At 44.2% G+C, this 21,524-nt stretch overlaps 2 long non-coding RNA genes across 2 annotated transcripts; one reads left to right on the top strand and one right to left on the bottom strand.

The window, feature by feature from the left end:
* The first annotated feature begins 379 nt into the window (after positions 1-379).
* On the top strand, positions 380-3,021 carry LOC146892103 (uncharacterized). The gene is made up of 2 exons (XR_015004989.2): positions 380-540; positions 2,514-3,021. It is a non-coding gene; the product is annotated as an uncharacterized LOC146892103 (long non-coding RNA).
* Positions 3,022-13,543: 10,522 nt separating this feature from the next.
* LOC148119914 (uncharacterized) lies at positions 13,544-19,985 on the bottom strand. The gene is made up of 2 exons (XR_015734952.1): positions 19,272-19,985; positions 13,544-13,998 (listed from the first exon to the last, which is right to left on the bottom strand). It is a non-coding gene; the product is annotated as an uncharacterized LOC148119914 (long non-coding RNA).
* Positions 19,986-21,524: the final 1,539 nt, after the last annotated feature.

The following is a 21,524-nucleotide window of genomic DNA, read 5'->3' as shown; positions in this document are numbered from 1 at the left end:
CACAGTTGTCTCCAAGTGACCTATACAGACTTTTTAAATTTTTCCTATTTTGTCCTTCTTTGATCTTTTTTAGACTGTTTTGTCACCTTATGAACTAGATTCATATGCCAGTCTAGATCTCAGGTCTGCCAAAGCCTCTTCTTCATAAACCCATTTCCAACCATGGTGTTCAGCGAAGCCTCTCCCAAGCTCCTGTACTCCAGGCAACGCTTTTCAACTTGGATCTATCTTGAACCCTCTTAGACTTCCAGCTTGATCCCGACTCTGACCCCCTATGGCTCATTCCTACTTACACATCTCATACACTTACACTACCCATAACAAGAATCTTGCAACTCCTGCAATAATAAAATAATAATAATAATTATTATTAGGTGTGTCACCAAAAAACCCAGAAGCCCTGGAGCCCTCTGCTCAGCTCACAGGGATTTCAACAACCAGAGCCACTTCTCTGCAGCTCAGCTTTAAGCAGTGGTGTACTGCTCCTTCTAGACAGCTTGGGAGGAGCCTCTGAGAAGACTCCAAGATTCTGCGTCCCAGGTCTGTGATCTTCTCTACCTCCTGTGGCTCATGAGCCTCTTCCTTCCTCCTGGACGGGCTGTTTCATTTCATGAAAATAGCCATACACCGTCTCTTATCCCACAGATCTGCCTCTTCCACTCCTGTTTTAAAAGCCTTTCGTCGTTGTCCTTGAATGAACATACCAATTCCTCTACCTTGTCATTAAGCCCTAATAATTTGTCCTCCCATGATCTGTTCCGCTGGCTTTCCACGGGGGCTTTCATTTAGCTTCTTGGGGCTTTCATTTCCAGCATCGTTTCTGTGTGGCTTTCCCCCAGGTACTTCTGCCTTTATTGAATTCCGCTCATATCCTACATTGACTTCCTTATTTCATTCAGCTGTTTGTGTTCTCTGGGATTTCATTCAGGAGTGAGTTCGTGCCTTCTTTCATTTCTATGAATGGATTTATCGTCATGCTTTTGAATTCTTTGTCTGGAATTTCATCTAGGTCACACTTGCTGAGGAACATTACCCTAGGATGGGCAGAATTTGGAGGAGACATGTTTTGTTGTCGTTGCTCCTGTTTTTACACTGGGACTTGCCTATCAGGAGTTAGGTGGTTGGTTTAATTTATTATTGTTATTTAGATAAAGTCTGTTCTTTAAGTTAGAAGTCTGCGATGTTTAGGAGGACTCGGTTATAGTAGGGTTGAAGTGTTGCTTTCCTCTATTAGACTGGAGCTTAGGGAACCCGGCTCTATTCTCCCTTGCTGGTGAGAAATACATTTCCATTGGGTGTATACAGCCTACCCAACTTATGGTACTTTGTTGTAGCAGACCCAATGGATTCAGACAGCAAGACACTATCCAGGATTAGACCCACTATGAAAAAAATAGAGTAATGATCAACTATACAACTCACCCCTGAGCAGAGCTGAGGAAGCCCTGAAAGTGAGGATTAAAGTAACAAGTCCTGAGTAAATGTGTGTGGTTGACAGGATCACAGCCATGTCAAGGACCCAGTGCCTCAGACCTGACAAAACCTTTCCCCTAGCAGGGGCGGGAGGTTGAAGGGCAGCAAAGTCTTCTTTTGGTCCCACTGCGAATGTGGATGGTGTGTGCAAATGTGGGTTTGTGAGCGATTAACCAGTGTGTGCAAAACCAGTGTGTGCAAAAACTAGCAGCGGCGGCTTCCTCCTGTGGGTGTTTGTGAGCGATTAGCCAGTGTGTGCAAAAACTAGCAGCGGCGGCTTCCTCCTCCCAGGTGTCTACAGCCAGAGATTTCTTAACCTCGGTGGCTTCCTTCTGAGCTAACTCCTCCCTGAGGCTGGGGTTCTTCTAGATTGTTGTTTCCAGCTGGAGCCGCTCCACCAGACTGCCCGTGGCCCACCTGACCCCAGATTTTCTGACATACGTCTGTTCTGTCTTCATTTCCTCATCACCCCAATCAGGTTTCCAGGATCAAGACATGCAGGACACAGCACACCTTAAGCAGTAATCCTTTTAGGAAGTACAGGGACATTGACTGTAATGTGAGTGCTTGTGCATTAGGTGTTGTCGGTATAAGGAGAAAGAACAGAAAAGAAGGAGGAAAAAGCACACAGTAAGATTCGTGGTTAGTGAATGAGAGAGAGCAAGTGGAAGAAAGGAATCTCATGGGTGGGCTGTAGGGGCCAAAACATGTTAGGGGCACGAGGAAGGATTTACACTAAAAAGAAATAAAGATATGTTGTCAGATAACATGGAGCACCCTCATCTGAAGGAGGCTAAGGCACAGGGACCCTGGAAACCAAGCCAGTTATGGTCTTCAAGCAAGGGGGAAAAAGAAAGAAGGAATGATGGGAGAGGGGCAGGGAACCACACAACACAGGACAACAACAAAGAAGGCCAACCTGGCCTTGAAAGTCTGAACAAGTCTTCAGATGTAGTAATTGGTGATAGGATTTGTCAGAGATAATATATCTACCTTTATGAAACAGATGCCAAAATCACTTCATTTCCTCTACTCTCTAGGTTTCAGAGACAGTGTGAAAAAGCCCAGAGGCGATGGAGATGCACATCTGGATTCTGCTACTTCCTGTTGTACCGTGGACAAGCTGCTTCACTCTCTCGGCCCACTGCTTCAGATAACAACACATTGTTTTCATAGAGCTATTGCATGAATTAGGACAATTTGTTCACAACAAGGGCTTAGATAATGGCTGGCACACGGTGAGTGCTATGTTGTGAATGCTTGTGCTCCCTCCCCAAGTCATTTGTTGAATTCTGAATCATAATCACATTTCCTGGATGTGATGTTTTGAGGAGCCAGTTAGATACTGAGGGTGGGGCTCTCATAATCGATGTTAGTGTCCTTATGAAAAAAAAAGACTACACAATGCTACCATCTCCTACCCAGGGAAGATGTAGACAGTAAAACCGATAAAGCAGGAAACAGGCCCACAATGAATCTACAGGCATTTAATGTTAAACGCCACGGCTTCCGTATTGTGAGAAATAAATTCCCATTGCTTACAAGCTACACAGTTTACAGTACTTTGTCATGATAGACTAAATGGACTGAGACAGCAAGTCATTCAATATATGCAGAATGGTAGTCGCATTCTCTGCTTCCTCTAGCCCGGTGCCATGAGCTTACTATGTAGAAGAACACAGACGTTGGCGCCTCATGCTGAGCAGCAGGTCCCGGGTCATATACATGAAAATGCTAAACATCTTCAAAACCTTGGTCCCTCTAACTTCCTGCTTTTTCCTTCCTTCCTCGCTACTAAAACCTGACTTCCAACATAGACCCTCACCAAGCCAGACATGCCAAGAGCTGGAAGGTCACTACCCAGGCCCCGCTCTGAGTAGAGGTAACTATTTTCCACACCTGTATTAAATCATACTTGATTCAACAGTTACTTCAAATTCTACAGGGTGTTCATATATCTTTTTGGAAAGAAAATGCTATGAAATAAGACAGTACCATTTTCTGAAAAAGGGGTTGTTATTTGGGGCAGCGGAATCCTGAGCTTCTTTCTCAGCTGCCTGTTCCCAGGGAAGTCCTCAGAATGCTGTTTGCTCTTGGTGTCTTGTACGTCCTCAGACTCATTACCAGAAGGTCAGGATCGGAGGGTGATCTGGGAACAGACAGAGGGAGGAATGGAAGGTAACATGATCAAAATAAATTGCATGATGTTCTCAAAGAATTAATAAAAATTATTAAGGAAAACGTTCTCTAAGACTTCTCAGTGAGAAAAAATGAGAAAAATACAATGATACATACATACACACAACGCTGTCATCATTAGTACAACGATACACAAAACACTGTCATCACTAATACAATGTTACACACAACGCTGTCATCACTAATACGATATACACAACACTGTCATCACTAGTACAATGATACACACAACACTGTCATCACTAATATGATACACACAATACTGTCATCACTAATACAATGATACATATATACACACAACACTATTATCACTAATACGATACACACAATACTGTCATCACTAATACAATGATACACACAATACTGTCATCACTAATACAATGATACATACATATACACAACGTTGTCATCACTAATACAATGATACAAACAATGCTCTCATCACTAATACAATGATACACACAATACTGTCATCACTAATACAATGATACATATATACACACAACACTGTCATCACTAATACGATACACACAATACTGTCATCACTAATACAATGATACACACAATACTGTCATCACTAATACAATGATACATACATATACACAACGTTGTCATCACTAATACGATACAAACAATGCTCTCATCACTAATACAATGATACACACAACACTGTCATCACTAGTACAATGTACACACAATACTATCATCACTAGTATAATGTACACACAACACTGTCATCACTAATACAATGTTACACACACAACACTGTCATCACTAAGGTCACTGTTTTCCACACTCACTTCAAAATTAATAAATATAAAATTTTGCTGTTGTTATTATCCCATTTGAAGCTTTAATTATTTTTTAAGATGTTTTTCTTTAAATAAAATTTTTCATTTAAAAAGATGTGTAATCTATATCCTAAATAAATTTCCAAGTAAATAAGTAGATCCCTAAATAAATATTTCAAAGTATTTTTTACCTGTGTAAAAATCATGCAAATTTCACTTCATAATTCCTTAGATTAACTTTTTCCTGAAGGAAATGAGTAAAGGAAGCATTTAATTTTACTCAAAGATTTAGGCTATTCGTATTAATAATCATGACTGTCTCCCTCTGTCTGTGAACGCAGGAGTCACCAGCCCTTGGCTGTTCACACAACACGAAGCCCCCATGATCAGGGAATTATGAAATAAGCATTTCTAACTGGGTCAGGCTTAGTCACCACTGCCGACGGACGCTGATTCAAAGCCATCACTCCCTTTGGAGAGTGAATAGGGCCGAGGCATTGCACCAAGCTCACGATTTCATTAACGCTGCGTCTGGCCAGGTGAAGCTTTGTCTTGCCCACTGAATCAGAGAAGACAGTGAGCCACGTTTCCCCGTGCAGCAGAGCCGGGTGCCCACAGCAGCGTTGGGATCAACTGAATCATTCCTGGTCCTTCATACAATTCACCAAGTCTCCCAGGCAGTGCTAGTAATGAAAATTATTACCAAACTAAAATTCAAACAGAGCACCAAGTAGCTAACTTTCGCGGGTCCTAATGAGCGCCTGTGTGGAGAGACCGCCTCCTATAGATAGGGACGTTTTCACCGGAACAGTGCAGAACGGGGTGTGGCGTTTATGTACTGATTATTTTTTTCTTTTCTTTTGTCAAATAATTTCCATTAATTCTTTGAGAATTTCATGCAGTGTATTTGATCATACTTACTCCTTTCCCTTAATCCTCCCAGATCTACCCTCACCCCCATACTCACCTAACTTCCTGTTCTCTCCTCTCGTTTCCCCTCTCTTTAAATGCACCAAGTCCAGTTCCTGTTGGCCAATGACGTCTAGGTGTGGGGGCAGCCGTGGAGTGTGATCGGTATACCAGAAAGAGATTAGGTCCCTAAAGAGAACTGACCCTTCTCCCCGCAGCCATCAGGTGCCAATAGTTCTTCAGCTAGTGGTGGGACCTCGAGTTCACCCTCTCCTGCATTTAAGTGAAACTGCTTGCTGGAATATGTGCGGATCTGGCGTGTGGGGTGGGGTGGCTCCCAGGCCAGCTCAGGAAAAGTCCAACCCTTTGCGATGGCAAAAAGTCCAGTGCTTAGAAAAGAGGTTTTCTCCCTGAAGGAGAGAATTGGAACATCGATCATCTCGTTATATAAATGCTCTCTGGCTTGAATCATAGCAAATGGCTGTAAACATTATCCTCAAGCCCTTGCCGGGTCTTTTTACCTTTCCTTTTAATATCGGAGGATTTTCTCCTCAGAGAATGGTTCATCATTCATTTTTCTCTAGCAACATCTAGCACACGTTCTTGCCTTTAGGGCAAGAATTTTTTTTAAAAAAATTTTTTAAAGGAAATTTTATAACCCCCCATAGCTGAATGAAGTGTGTTCCATGAAGAGCAGATGGCTATTGAGTCATATCCCGCCGTTTACTGTCGGTTTTAGTAAGGTAACTCTACAGGTGCTTCAGAGAAGCCAGGCAAGGCTCTGATTTTACTGACATTTTTCCTTTGGGCAGAGCTTTTAAGTTGGCAGGCATACATGAGCACCCGTGGGCACATGCTGTGGGCATGGATGTGTGTTGCCTTTTAACAAACAGTGGTTATGGTAGGCAGATACCTCACTGGCCCTCAAACACAATACTACAGTCACAAATCTTGGAATGACATAGCTAGGAACTTAATAAATGAAACACAGCTTAATTATCCAGCAGCCAGGATATCCCTAGCACTTTTCGTAATTCTTTCCAGATTTTAACTTTAGTTAGAGCGTTATCCAATCATGTGGTGATTACTGGTAGCAAAGGTACTTTCCACAGTTCGGATTCTTTTAAATTCTGGACTTGATATGAGACTGTTTTACTTAGGGTTACCACTGTTGTGATGGAACACCATGACCAAAAGCGGCTTGGAAAGGGTTTATTTCGCTCACCATTCCATAAAACAGTTCATCTTCAAAAGCAGTGAGAGCAGGAACTCAAGCAGGGGCAGGGACCTGGAGGCTGGAGCTGATGCACTCCTCCATGTCCTATTTTCTAATCCAGTCTATTGTTCTATGTCTTTTTAGTGGGGAAGCTGAGAACATTAATATTCAGAGTTAATTTAGATATGTATTAATTCTTGTCATTCTGATTATTGTGTTTTCTTAGATACCTTGTGATGAACTGCCTTGATATTGCTTTTCTTTCCCTGTGGTCTCCTGGATGTGTTTATCCTTTTCTTTATTTCCGAAATGTTCCTTTCAGTGTCCTCTGTAGGGCTGACTTGGTGAGCCTGAATTCCTTTAGCTTGTTTTTATTTCCTCTTTACACATAGATAGCTGGGCTGGGTAAAATATTCTGGATTGGCAGTCCAGATCTGATAGCTGGGCTGGGTAAAATATTCTGGATTGGCAGTCCAGATCTTTCCAAGATCATGACTTTAGAAGTTTCCACTGCATAACAGGCTGTTTTTCTTATGGCCCTGCCTTTTTATATGACTTGGCCCTCCTCTACTCAGCTTTCAATACCTTTTTTTCTTTATTTTGTGTTTTTAATTTTTTGACTGTAATATTATAGTGCAGAGTTTCTTTTCTGGTCCTGTCTGCTTGGTGTTCTGTAGACCTCTTGCATCTGCATGGATATAGATTTTAGAAATTTTCTCCTATGTTTTTTTTATTGAACATATTTTCTATGCCTTTGACTCAGACTATTTCTCCTCTGTGCCCATCAATTCACAGATTTGGTCTTTCTATTGTTTCCCAGAATCCTGTGCATCGCTGTGCTCTTCTAAGAGTTTCTTTAGTTGAAGCACATGATTTAATTCCTCTCCATTGTCTGTCTGTCTTTCACATGGTCTGTCCTGTTGGTGAGGATTCCCACTGAGCTGTTCACTTGACTGACTGAAATTCTCTAATGTCACTTCGGTGTGAGTTTCGTGAGTATTTGTCTGTGTTGTATTCTATTTCCTTTCCCAGACGGACTTCTTTCTTCGGTTGTTTGCCTTTTCTTGTCCTCTATTGGCTCATTCAATTCTTTGTTTGTATCCTCTTTAAATTATTTGTACTTAGCTCCCAAAATCCAGTTGAAGAGTGGAAGGAATGAGAATATGAGCAAAGAGGTCAAGACCATGATGAGAACACCCACTGAAACAGTTTACCTGAGCTAATGGGAGCTCACCAACTCCAGCTGAACTGGGAAGGAACAAGCATAGGACCAAACCAAACTTATCCCTCTGAATGCGGTTGACAGCTGCATGGCTGGGGCAGACTGAGGGGCCACTGGCAGTGGCACCAGAATTTATCCCTACTGCATGTCCTGGCTATTGGGGATCCTATTCTCTTTGGATGGATACCTTGCTCAGCCTAGATATAGTGGGGAGGGCTTTGGACCTTCCCCAAAGCAATGTGCCTTACCTTCTCTGAGGATTGTATGGGGGTCGGTGTGAGGGTGTTTGGAGGGAATGGGAGGAGGAGAGGGAGTGGGAACTTGGATTGGTATGTATAATGAAAAAAGATAGTTTGTTTTCTTTTTAAAAAAATAAATTTAAAAAGGAAAAAATAAATTATCTGTACTTTTAGAGGATGTTTTGTAATTGTTCTTTTGAATCCCATGTCTTCTACTTCATCTAGGTCTTTTCCTGTGGGCAGTGAGACTGTCGCTTTGGAGGGAAGCATTACTGTCTTGGCATTTCTGATAAGACCTGGGTGTCTGAAGTGAGACTGTTGCGTGTGACTTCTGCTATGTGTATGCAGCCCACCAGGTTGGCACCTACAGGTGAGCCATGGGATAGACCATCTGGGGAAGGCTAGCAGGTGGGATGTAGGTAGGGAAGAGGTGGCTGTATTCTCAGGTCTCCGTCAGACTGGGTTGCTTGGAGGGAGTTTGCTGGAGCAGACTCCTAGGACCAGAGAGAGGCCACAGGCAGTGGAAATGGACGAAGTGCCTTATCTGGTCCCTTTGGAGCCTGGCCATCGTGTGGTAGTTTGGTTCAGGGGGACTCTAGATGGTCACTTTTCTGAACTGCAGATTCTCAACTTAATTTCAACCAGATTTGCAATAGTTTATCTCTTCTGTCCATAGTAGACTCTGGGTCTTCTCCAAATGCTGGCCTCTTTCCATCTTCTGTCCACAGTAGACTCCGGGTCCTCTCCAAATGCTGGTCTCTTCCTATTTCTGTCCACAGTAGACTCTGGGTCCTCTCCAAATGCTGGCCTCTTCCTATCTTCCTGTCTCAGCAAATAGCCGTTCCCATTTTCAGTTGGTAGGGCCTAAACTTTGAAATTTTCTGACTCTTTAAAAAATTTTTCTTTATCCCCACTTGTCAGCAAATCCCCAAATATGACCATAATCTGAGTTTCATCCCTCTGCCCACCAGCAGCCTGGCCTGAGTCATCACATTCTCTGACGGCCTCCGTCTTCTCACCCACAGAGTCTCAGGACAGGAACCAGAGCATCACTAGCACAATCTCTGCTCTCATCAGCCCATGGCTTTCTCTTACTCAGAGCAAAAACCAAGTCCTTAGCAAGACCTATGACGTCACCTGAATCTGCCCTCACACCCCTGGCCCATCTCTCTGGCCTCCTCTCGTCCTACCACTTTCTTCTCTCCATCCAGTCCACCCACAGTGTCCTCCTTGCTGTGCCTCAGACTCTCCTCACACACTTGGACCTCAGACTTTCCGCGGTCACTTCCCTGCAACCCGCAACGATCATTCCCAGGTATCGGTCCTCTCCTCTCGAAGGACTTCGGTCAGACAGCATCTGCCTCTTCTTTTTTTTCTTCGAACTACCCACAGTGCCACTGTATCACTGAGGCAGGCCAGATACCCTAAGTATGGATACCCTACATATTACTTGACATCCTGTGAGTACAGAGTGTACAAAGACAGCAATGAAAAAATGAGTGCCCCACCACCTTACAAAGCCATTCCAAAAGTGAGAAGACAGGTAGAAGATAGCTAGATGGCTATAAAGACAGGCTGATGATAGATAGATAGATAGATAGATAGATAGATAGATAGATAGACAGACAGACAGACAGACAGATGATAGAAACTGTGGGTGAATGGGAGTCCTTCAGCCTTCCCAATACCTTTCCTAGGAAAAGCAGAACAAGTTTTCAAAACCAATCACAGAAAGGATGTGTGAAAGGTTAAAAGAGCATATAATCATCATGTATTCTGTATTTTTCCATAAATCAAGTACCAATGCCTTTCATTTGATGATCTTAAAGTATGTTACCAAAAAGAGCACTGTAATTACATGTAGTTATACATCACTACCGTATATCAAGCAACATTAGGAGGCTTAATGGATTCAAGATCTCACTTGCTCCTGACACATCTGTATTATAGAGGAAAATGCAAGAGGCACCCAAGTGGCAGTCTGACATTTACCCTGCGTCATCTGAGCCTCTGAAAATCTATTATGGTGTGGCTTATTAGCATAAGAAAAAGTGAAATGACTTGTAGACTGTCAACAGTCTCATGGCGTCCTTGGGCCAGCCAGTCACCTCAGCTGACCTCATCTGTTCGATCTCCTCAGGCCTGTCACAGCTGAACAGATCACTGAAGGAGGACTTTGAGGAGGAAGTGGGGCTCACTTTTTGTGGTTAACCAAAAGTACATCTCTGAGGTCAAAGTGTGGCATGTGTGTTCTGTGTTGACCACACTGTGTCAAAAAAGTTCTCTTCCTGAGACCAAGTCCTGATGAACTTTCCAAGTGTATAGAGCCTGGCTCTGGTGTTTAGCAACCTAACGGTGTGCCCTGTGCCCCTCAGCACAGTGATCCTCTCCTCAGATGCCAACCACCTTACTCCTCCTTCTCAGAAGTGTCACACAGAAAAGCCTCTGTAACTGCTCAAATGTTCACCTCTTCTACTGACAAGCCTACCGTGAGATTTCAGGTTCAGCTTCTGTGTCTGGGTACAGGAATTTGTCTGCCAAAGCCATGGAGATGAAATCGAGTATGACGCCCCAAGCAGGAAGCTTCTCTACTGCAATGACCTGTTCCACTGGCGTGAAGTGGGAAAGGAAGGCCGGCAGGCCGTCCTCAGTCACGTCCACAGATGGCTGGAGGACCTTAGAAGTTGCTGCACCTCATCTTGTTACATGAAATGGAAGTCCGAAAGAGTTCCCTGCTGATGTGTGAGCCCCTGGGCACCGACTCCAGGACTTAAGTTGCACATTTGCTTGGCTGAGAGTGGAATGCACCTCTTCCAAATGCTCCTGTGCTTCAGCGTGGTCATTCTGTGCATCTTCTTCCTGCAAAGAGTAACTCAGGACACTGCAAGGGCCTCCTAAAACCAACCACACTGAGCAATGGGGCTTTTAACCTAGAGTTAGCTTGTCACTTGCTGTGGTGGTTGGAATAAAAATGTCCCCCAAAGGCTCATGTATTTGAATACTTAGTCACCATGGAGTGGCACTCCTTGAGAGGAATTAGGAAGTATGGCCTTGTTGGAGTAGGTGTGGCCTTATTGGAGGAAGCGTGTTACTGGGGGTGAACTTTGGGTTTTCAAAAGCCCAAGCCAGTCCCAGTGTCTCTCTCTTCCTGCTGCCTTCTGACCCAGAAGTACAACTCCCAGCTGCCATGTCTGTCTGTAATCTGCCATGCTCCCTGCCGTGGGGGCAATAGAGGAAACCTCTGTAGCTGTAAATCAACCCCACTCAAATGCTTTGTTTTTATAAGAGTTGCTGTGGCCATGATGTCTCTTCACAGCAACAGAACCCTGACTAAGACACTAACCTTTACATTATGGTAGCCGCACATCTACATGGCCAAAGTTAAATAATAGGGACAATGGAGAATCATAGTGAACCCGGTATAGCAAGTGTTGAGTTTTAGCTTAGGCTTGGTCACAATCTAGCCATTTCTCTTCAGACAAATACCTCATCCCTTTGGAGACAGAAACCATGTCTCCAAAGAAGACAAATACCTGTTCGCCCCATAAATGATAGAATGCAGTTATTCTGCGCACGTCTAACTTGCAAACAAGTGCATTTATCAGGGTCACTTGCAATAGCCTGGCACATCCCTGAGAAGCCCACCCAGCCTGGGAAACAGTTCAGGAAAGATGCACCCCTGGAGATCCTGCTCAACCTATAGGCAACTCAAGGTTGCCTTGAGTTGAAGGTTGAAGGTGGTCTGAGCTTCTGCCTCGCAGCTCGGCTGCACACTGCTTCTAGGTGGTTGATTGGAACCTCTTTTAAACAGCTCAGGTTGTCTGAGAGTCTTTTAGGTAGTGGGCTGGTCTCTCTTTCAGGTGCCTTGGCTGGCCTAAGAGTGTCTTTCAGGAGGTCTTACTGCTTCCATATACTTTGGAAAGGAAGGAGGGACCTAGTGAATCTGGTCAGTTTCAGGGACTTCCTGAAACCACTGAGTTGTTTACTTCCTGAGTTTAGCTTAGTGAGATGAAATATTTCACCTCCTACTATGTATAAAGGAGCATTCTTGCATAGTGGAAGGGTCTGTTTTATCTAAAAGGAAATCACTACACAATACTATTGGAAAAGAGGAAAGAGGGAGAGGAAATTGGGAGAAGGACTGAAGGAAGGAAACTCAGGCAAGTTTCCAGTATACAGTTATTCCTCCGTTTAACAGACCTTAGAATTTGCTAGCTAGTATGTTACAGATTTCAAAGGATGTCATGAAGCTGGTCCTCCACACTGCTGCTTTTCCTAAACTGAACAGAAGAAACTGCAAGAGAAACCTCAGACCACAGGGCTTGAAGATTAAGAGCGAATGAGGTAACAGAAGATAGTGACTCCCGATAGACAGCCTCATCATCCTAGTTCCATGAACTGCTGATGACGGGACTCCACCACGGCCAGCAGCTTCCTCCTCGGAGGCTTCACGTTGAGGGAAATCGTGTGAAAGTGGCTACTCTGTGGGTTTAGTAACATAATGAGTACTGTTTTAGAAATTTGAATATTCGATGCTGAAATGAGAAGATTGTTTAGTATGAGTTATATCATTCTCTGTGATCAGATTTTTTTTCAAACCACAAACAGGATGCAGATGTATGGTGCTGAGACAAAAAAAGCTGGGGCGCCAGAAACAAAGACGATAACCAAAAGAGTTTCTTTTCCGTGCTTCGTCAAAGCGAGCAACCACTTTAATACTTGCTATTTTCTAGTTTTAAATCCAGTCCTGACAAGCAACACCTCAAATGACTCTTTACTGAATAGACACATGCCAAAAGGAGTATTACCCCTCGGTTTGTATGCAGACACTATAAACAAGGAAAGAAGAAAACATTTCACTACTGTTTATGCTACATAAAGTATACTAAAATAGTGTTTTTCATCCAAACAACTATGTATACTAAATACCTATAGAGTACCACAGCCTGGGAAAATACTCATCCACAACTGTAGCAACATTCTTCATGGTATATCATGTACTGCTCAATTAATAAGCCTCAATAAACTTGTAAATATTAAATAAAAATGAGATTTTCTTTTTGTAAAAACAATGTTCAAGGGGACATACTGAAAAGAAACATAACTTCAGTCATAAATGAGTTTTAAAGCTATTTTCTTGCTGACTGATGGTGGCACAGGCCTTTAATCCCAGGACTCAGGAGGCAGAGGCAGGCAGATCTCTGTGAGTTCCAGGCCAGCCTGGTCTACAAGAGCTAGTTCCAAGATAGGCTCCAAAGCTACAGAGAAACCCTGTCTCAAAAAAAACCAAAACAAAACAAAACAAAAGCTATTTTCTTATAAGGCTGGTGAGATGGCTCAGCAGCTAAACATACTTGCCACCAAAGCTGATGGTCTGAGATTGATTCTGGAGACCTACATGGTAGATGAACCCTACAGGTTGTCTTCTGACTTTCACGTGTGCCATGGTGTCCACATGTGCATACACGTGTACATACACACACACACATACAAGTAAATAAATAAACTTTCTTTAATGGTTTCATATTCCAAGCACTTAATAATGTAACTCCTTTTAACTTCTGAGATGCTGGAAGACTGAGCCATGACCTTGGATGAGTGCCAGCGTTGGTGTTGGTGTTAGCATCAATCTGCTGTGTTGTGTAACTCAGGGGGCACGAGGAGTGCAGAGTTCACTGTCCAGCAAATTGCTTTTCATTTCCTGGCATTTATCCTTCTGTTTATGTGTCTCTCGCTGCACGTCATAGCATCTCTGAGAAATTCTAAAGACTTGACTTTGCCAGCTAGCCACCTGTGGTCTTGTTGGGAGATGTGCACAATAGCAGCATACGCAAGTTGAACCACGGATCCTTTAGCCGAGCATCCGTCCAACAATGTGTGCCATTCACTGCTCAAGACTCTGAAAGTAAGAGTGGGCCAGGCGCTTTCCTGACTCTGGAGATTTTACTTCTGTGGAAGAAAAAGAGGAAGAAATGAAATACAAACAGATGAATGAATGGGGAAATGATTTTAGAGGCTGATAAACGTTACTATGGAAACAAACCAGGTAATATAATAGAGGGTGCCAAAGGAGGATTGGATTAACTGTGCCGTTTAGGTCAGTCTGTCCTGAGGACATGGCATCTCAGCCAGTCCTGAGTGGCTGGAAAGAGCCAGGCTGTTTATTTCAGTCCCACCGAACAGAACAGCAGGAGCAAAGAGAATGGACGGGCATCATCTTGTGGGAAAGGCGACCGGTTGTGAGGGAACTGATGAGGCTGGAGGAGGAAGCTGGGACCACGTCAGGTGTGACACCGCAAGCCATGGTGGGAAACTGCAGCTTTGGCCTCTGAGCCGAGGAGCTTCACCAGGATAAGGAAACCTGGTTTACACAGGTATCCCTGTCGGGGGAGGCTTCTGGCTGGGCTGTCGTAGGTTCAGTTCCACACAAGGCATTCAGGAATAGCAGGTAAAAGGGGCCAAGATCTAGGACTTGCCCAGTCTGCTGGCTGTGCTGTCGTAGGTTCAGTCCCATAGTCATGTCAGGTAGAGCAGGTAAGAAGGGGCCAAAACCTAGGACTTGCTCACTCCGCAAGCCCTGTGTCCATCATGGGGATGACTGTCTGTAGAAAGAAGGGGTTTTGTTGTTTTCTGAGGGTCTCACGTGGTCCAGTCTGGCTTTGGACTCACATGGCCTTGATCCTCCAGCTCCTACCTCCCGAGTGCTAGGATCAGAGGCATGTACCACCATCCCCAGCGTTATGAGGTAGTAGAGTTTGAACCGAGAACTTCGTGCATCCTAGGCAAGCACTCTGCCAACTGAGTCACCCCCAGCTCTGGAGATCTCTCTTTCATAGCTCACGGCACAGCACGCGGAAGCGGCCTCCAGAGTGAAGGCCAGGGAGTACGCTGAGTGATGTTTACAAGGACAGTTACTGTGGAGAGCAGAGAAGCAGAAGATCCTGCCTGTGTCAGGGTAGAAGTTGCTGTTGGATGAGAGGTGCATGCTGAGGGGAAAAGAGGAAGCCAAGTGGGCGTTAAGGCTGCAGGGAGTGGTGGTGACCATGACTGAGGTAGGGAAACTGGGATTTTCCTTTCAGGAAAATGGTAAAATATTTTTAGGCTACACATTTTAAAAATGCAGCATGTTAGAAGCCAAAGTAGTACCTATGTCAGTTGAAGATAAACATTATCTGAGAAGTACAAAACTGTAACTATGTTTTGGAATTGTCCCATGATTCCTGGCCCACTAGGAAAAGGTGGGCGCAGGGGCCTAGAGTTAGTTCAGTCTGGGATATTCCAGTCAGGGAGGGCACAACCTCTCCAATGTCCAATCTGGCCCTCCTTCCTTCCCTATGCTGCTGGGTGCCCACAGAACCCCATGGAGGAGTTGTGATACATGTTTGGGTCCTCTCCCTGCACATACTCAGGATCTTCACTGCTCAGCCCTCTGACATTCCTTGCTGTACCTGGGAGGTTACTGTGATCTGATGAAGACTGGTGAAATCCCTGGAAATTCCTGACTGGCACAGCCCCATACAAGCTGGACCAGCTCCTAGGTTTGTAGACCAAGGTACCTTGCCCCTTGTATATGATATCTGTAAGCAGAGACTGCTTGTTCATTTCCTGGCCACCCTGACCCTAATAATCACACAGAAGCTATATTAATTATAGCACTGTTTGGCCTATTATCTCAGGATTCTCATTAAGTCTTACATCTTGAATTAACCCATTTCCATTATTCTGTGTATCATCACAAAGCTGTGGCCTACTGGTACAGTTCTGGTGTATCCTTCTCCTTTGGCAGCTACATGGCATCTTCTTGGCTCCGCCTACTCTTTCTATCTATCTCTGTTCAGATTTCCCACCTGACTTTACTCTGCTAAGCCTCTGGCCGAAATAGCTTTACTCATCAACCAATGAAAGCAACACATATACAGAAGGACATCCCATATCATTTCCCCTTTTCTGTTTAATTAAAAAGGAAGGTTTTAATATTAACATAGTAAAATTACATATACAAGGCAGTTATTAAGCAAGAATTATAGTTACAGTATTTAGTCCATTTACATTTGGCAAATTAAGAAAAATATTCTATCATCTATCCTATCTTTGTAAATCTAAAGTTTTATATCTAATTTATCTTTTATCATAAGTAAGGAAAAACTATAACTATCTGTCTTCAACTCCATTAAAGACTCCAAGAGGACATAATATTGCCTTTTGAAGTGTATTGTAAGCAACTTCCCAAGACTATAGAATTGACAGATACTTTTTGCTGTCTGGACAGCCACCCAAAGTTCTTCTGTAACACTGGGGCATCCATCTTTAGCCTACAGGCCCCTAGTATCTGGCAGACTTTTCCATGAAGTAGGGAACTTGAAGATCTGTTCTGCCTTGTACTGGCAAAGTTCATCAGTTGCTTTCTTTTATGTCCTGCAGAATGTCTGGCAGTTTCTTCTGTGAAGCAGGGACCGTGAAGGACCATCCCATTCTTTGGAAAGTTCAGCAGTCACTTTTCTGTCCGTCCTGCATGTCCAGCTCATACAGTGTACCAGCAAGCAGTGTAACAAAGTCGACCTTAAATTTGTATCAGTAGACTAAGATCCATACCAATGCAAAGTATTCATCTATAGATGTCTGTTAACTTTCTACCTAGATGTGGTCTCGAAACCCTTTGTTACATGGGTTTCTGACTCTTATCCCAATTCAGAGAAATTAATGAAGCTTTATCTAGCTTCAGCTCCCTTCTGTCTCTGTCTGACTGCACCATTGGATGTACTCAGGTGTGCTGTTACCACCTCTTTCCCAATACCCAGGTGGGTGGCACAATGACTAGAGGGGAAGATATTTGCTTCTTGGTGCCCTCAAAGCAAAACAAATAAAAAGCTCTCTCCTCATCTTCTCAAGATCTGTAGCATATCTCCCCTGACTGGATGGAGGCTCAGAGAGAGAAGACAGTCAGCCAGTGTCTCCCTCTGCCCTATTCTGCTCTTCCCCTCACAGTCCCTTGGCACTAGAAGAGGTAGGGTTCCAAAATGAATTCCTTCTACTCCATATTTCTGACCTGGGGCGTCTAGGCTCAGATCCCAGTCAGGAGGGCAATCTTCCATCTATATATGGAATCTTTTGTTTGTTTGTTTGTTTGCTTTTTGGGATTTGTTTTGTTTTTGTTTTTGTTTTCGAGATAGTGTTTCTCTATAGCTTTGGAGCCTGTCCTGGAACTAGCTCTTGTAGACCAGGCTGGCCTTAAACTCACAGAGATCTGCCCGAATGCTGGGATTAAAGGTGTGTACCACCACCACCTGGCTTATATATGGAATCTTACATACAGTGATGGAATTAAAGAATTCTTTTCTATCTTGTTGTTATATCTTAGTGGTTGGAGAGTGATCTGACTCTTTTCAAATACAGAAAATAAGCTATTTTCATACCGAAACATACTTGTAACACGAATTTCTAGTCCATGAAGCTGTCAGGACAGGAGACATCATATGAATGAGTCTTTGGCATGTGACCGAGTAACACTGGGGACTGGGTGAGAACTTTATGTCATCCCAGAGAGGAACAGAGAGATTGGGACTGGGTCCTAGGACAGTGTTTGTAAGTTCCAGAAAAATGCGAAGGAGCCTCAGAGCTCACAGAAATGAGGCTGCAGGTGGAACTGGCAGAGAATGGGCATGGGGAAACTGGAGCCCAGCAGACAGCAGGTTCCCAGAGGGAGGGATGCGCAGCCGAATCAAGGGTTGCTGGAAGGTCCGACAGGTACAAGGTCCCACACATACTCTGCTCCTGACCACAGACACTCACCCAGACTCTCAGATTGTCCCTGAAAGACACTGGGAATGCCTTTTCCAGATCATAAAGCAACTCAGTTGACCAGAGAGGACCGCTGGCAGGGAAGACTCACAAACTCATGACACCATTTTAAAGGAAGACGGTGTTAGCATCCTTAGCAGATGCTGTATTTGTTGAGCCAAACTGAAACTCCAGTAGCTGACTGTACTAGTGAATCCTGGCCACTGGAGAGTCCCCATGATTACTGAGAAACATGTACAAGCACTCCAGGGGACCCGCTGTCTGCTTCTCACTGGGTATCACACACACCAGGGTGACTCTCTGCTTTGCCTATCTTGCTCTGAAATCAACTTGGGAAACACTCGCCTTCTTTCAGGCACACACTAAAATGCTCAGCTGTGGGCGAGGCAGACAGTGCACGCGGTATCTCAGGTAAACTGGGGGTGGAGTGACTATCACCAGAGATAGATACCTAGTTTCCATCCGTGAAGTAAAATCCTGGAATGTCAAAGATGCCCACATCCTTCTGCCTCTCCCATCTTCGCTCTGAGATCCTGGTATCCACTCCACCTATCCTGACTTCAACTCCCAACTGTGACTGTGGCCACTGTGGATATTTTTTTTCTTGTCTCCCTGATCTATTGAACCCAATTGAGATAGAGCCAATGCGGGGGTGGGTGGGGAGTCGCTGGGCTGCAGTCTGTCCAAGGGAGCACAGTGAGAGGTAGGGATAGAAAACAAGGCCAAAAGTTTGTCTTTGGGGCCAACTCCAGAGGGAGTCAGCAGATCTGAAGAGAGATAAGGAAGTGGATTCTACTCTAACCCCAACACACTGTCCAGATACAGAGCCTTTGGGATGGAAGATGCAACCGAGCAAGGCAAGCAACTCGTGGGAACATGCGGGAGTTTCGTAGGGTGTTGGATGGCGAGACACTGAAAAGCTGTTTACCCTCTGTATCTATTCCTCTAGTATCTTATCAGGTGATTAAAATACCATCCCCCTAGACCTGATGTGGGGTTCATAATGAGGCAGTGCATGGGTGATACCTAAGTTGAGAGCTAGCTTATAGAAACAGCTAAAAGAATTATTATTGAACAACAGATTGGACTTTTTAATTTTAAATTCTAGAGACTGGCAAGCTGGCTTAGCAATTCAAAGCACTTTCTGCTCTTCCAAAGGACCCCAGTCTAGTTCGCAATGCCCAATTAACATCAGCTCTGGAACATGCCTTGAATTTCAGCACTCATGAGACAGAGGCAGGTGGATTCCCTGTGAATTTGAGGTCAGTCTGATCTCCATGGTGAGTTCTGGTCAGTCAGAGATACATAGTAAGGTCTTGTTTCAAAGATAACTAGCTAACTTACTTACTTACTAACTAGCTAGCAAACTACTTATTAGAGCTTAACATTTAAAAGGAATTTAAAATTTTTAATTTTTTATTTACTTATGGGAGCATCTGGGGACACCTGCCACAGGAGGCTCGCGGAAGTGAGACGACAGCTTGCAGGAATCACTTCTTTTTATCCACCAATGCAGGCCGTCGGGCTTGTTGGCACGTGACTTTACTGACTAAGCCATCTCACCAGCCCAGGAATTTGTCACTTCAAGTTTCCTATATATTTCAAACTTATGAAAAAATCCATTATTTGAAGTTCATCGTATTTAAAATAAGGTTCATAGTGGAAGACTAAGTAGGTGTACTAAGTCACATGTTTGTACATATTCCCTCCTAGCAGCCCAGAACATACCAGAAGGAAAACATGCTCCCACTAGACTCTGAGATGGAGTCCCACCCCTAACTCTAGTGGGCAGATTCCTAAGACTTCCATGTGATCCCATCCTGTGCTTGTTCCACACTCCTGCAGTCCCCTCCCTGGGAGTCTGAGACAGACTCTGTGGCGGGATGTCTTTTCTGTGCTGGGCATAGGTGACAGTGACTTCCACTAGCCGATGCTCACTACTGCATCTCAGTGGGCACACTGTGATGAAGCCAGTTGCCATATTAGAGAAGCCCATGACAGGAACTGAGATGAGCCTCCGGGCAACACTCAGAGAAGATTCGGTGTCCTCTGTCCAGCAATCCACGAGGAACCAGATCCACATAAGCTAGGGAGCAGGTCCTGCTTCCACGGGGTCTTCGAATGGGACCACACCCCCTTTGTTGGTGCAGCCTTGTGAGAGGCCCAAAACACAGAATACAGCTGAGCCCTGTCTGATTTCTGAGACATACGCTATGTGACACTATGTGATACTATGTGACACTATGTGACACTGTGTGTCAGTAAGCAGGTGTTGTTTTAAATCTCTAGTTTTGAAGTGACTTGGTACACACCCACAAATAACTTGTCATAGTCTCACTACTATAGGGTGGGCTAAGAGCCAAACCTGAGCCATCTTCAGAACCCCAGGGTCCCGACAACGCTATCAGGTCACGAGGAAGTGAGGAGAAACAAAATTCAGTGTTTTTAGATCTTCTACCTCAAGTACCCAAAGAAGATGCTGGAGGCTGAACCAAGTAGGACCATGAACCTTGCTCTTAAGTTGTGTCCTTATGGCATCAAAGGGCAGAGCCTGTCCTGTGGGAAAAGAAAGAGTCCTTGAGATCAGCAATATCCATGATATGGCCTGTGAGAGCTGCTACGCCAAATGGCCTCCAGCGTCTACAGTAGCGGGTGACATTCCACACACGGAGTTGTCAGATCTTATGCCCCCGTCCTCAGTCTCTAAGTTGCTAAGCTATACCTGGGGGCCCTGAGACTGAAGACTTGGGTTCAGTCCCAGAGGCCACAGGATAGAAGTAGAGAATCAACTAACATAAGTTTTGTCTCTGAGTGTGTGCACAGCCCTCCCCAAACAAATGGGGGAAAATTTAAAGTACACATGTAAATTATTCTCTCTTCTTGTTAAGGACAGAGAGAAATTATTTTGACTTACACAATTCCCAATTGGAGGTTATCTCAACCACTAATACTGATTTTATTATCTTTCTGAGCAAAACCCCATTTGCGTTAACAGAGCTAAACATTACCAGAGGTGTAAAATACTCAGCAGTTTAAATGGACCATTCAATGCAAATGACTCTCAGTGAAATGGCTCTTCTGAAGGAGCAGCCCCTATATGTTTCCCAGCTAATTATAATCCTTACTGCTACATTGCATCAATAAGTTGAGGGCAGGTTGTCAGAGAAAGGAAACCATGTTCGAACAGTCACCAAAGACAAGTCTCAGTGGGACACCAATGGCAGTGAGCATGCCTGGAGCTGTCTTTGTGTCTAATGCCATTTCCTTGTAAATGGAACTAGAATTCCTCAGAGGCATGGAAGCTTCTAGAGCTGGGGCTAAAATAATAGACAATATGAGCCTGGAGTACCATGGCACAAGAAAGAGAAAAAGAGAGGGGTAGCATGTCCTTCTTTGTACCACCAGCTCCCAAATAATCATACAGAGACCTATTAATCATGACAGCTTGGCCTTCACTTAGGCTTGTTCCCAAGTACCTCTTAAAAATTAAATTAACCAAAGCCGGGCGGTGGTGGCGCATGCCTTTAATCCCAGCACTCGGGAGGCAGAGGCAGGCGGATCTCTGTGAGTTCAAGGCCAGCCTGGACTACAAGAGCTAGTTTCAGGACAGGCACCAAAAACTATGGAGAAACCCTGTCTCAAAAATAAAAAAAAATTAAATTAACCCATTTAAATTA

This window comes from Myodes glareolus, chromosome 14, assembly GCF_982192425.1.
Source record: "Myodes glareolus chromosome 14, mMyoGla1.1, whole genome shotgun sequence".
In the NCBI taxonomy this organism is placed as follows: Eukaryota; Metazoa; Chordata; class Mammalia; order Rodentia; family Cricetidae; genus Myodes; species Myodes glareolus.
This window is presented reverse-complemented; position numbering and strand designations above follow the sequence as displayed.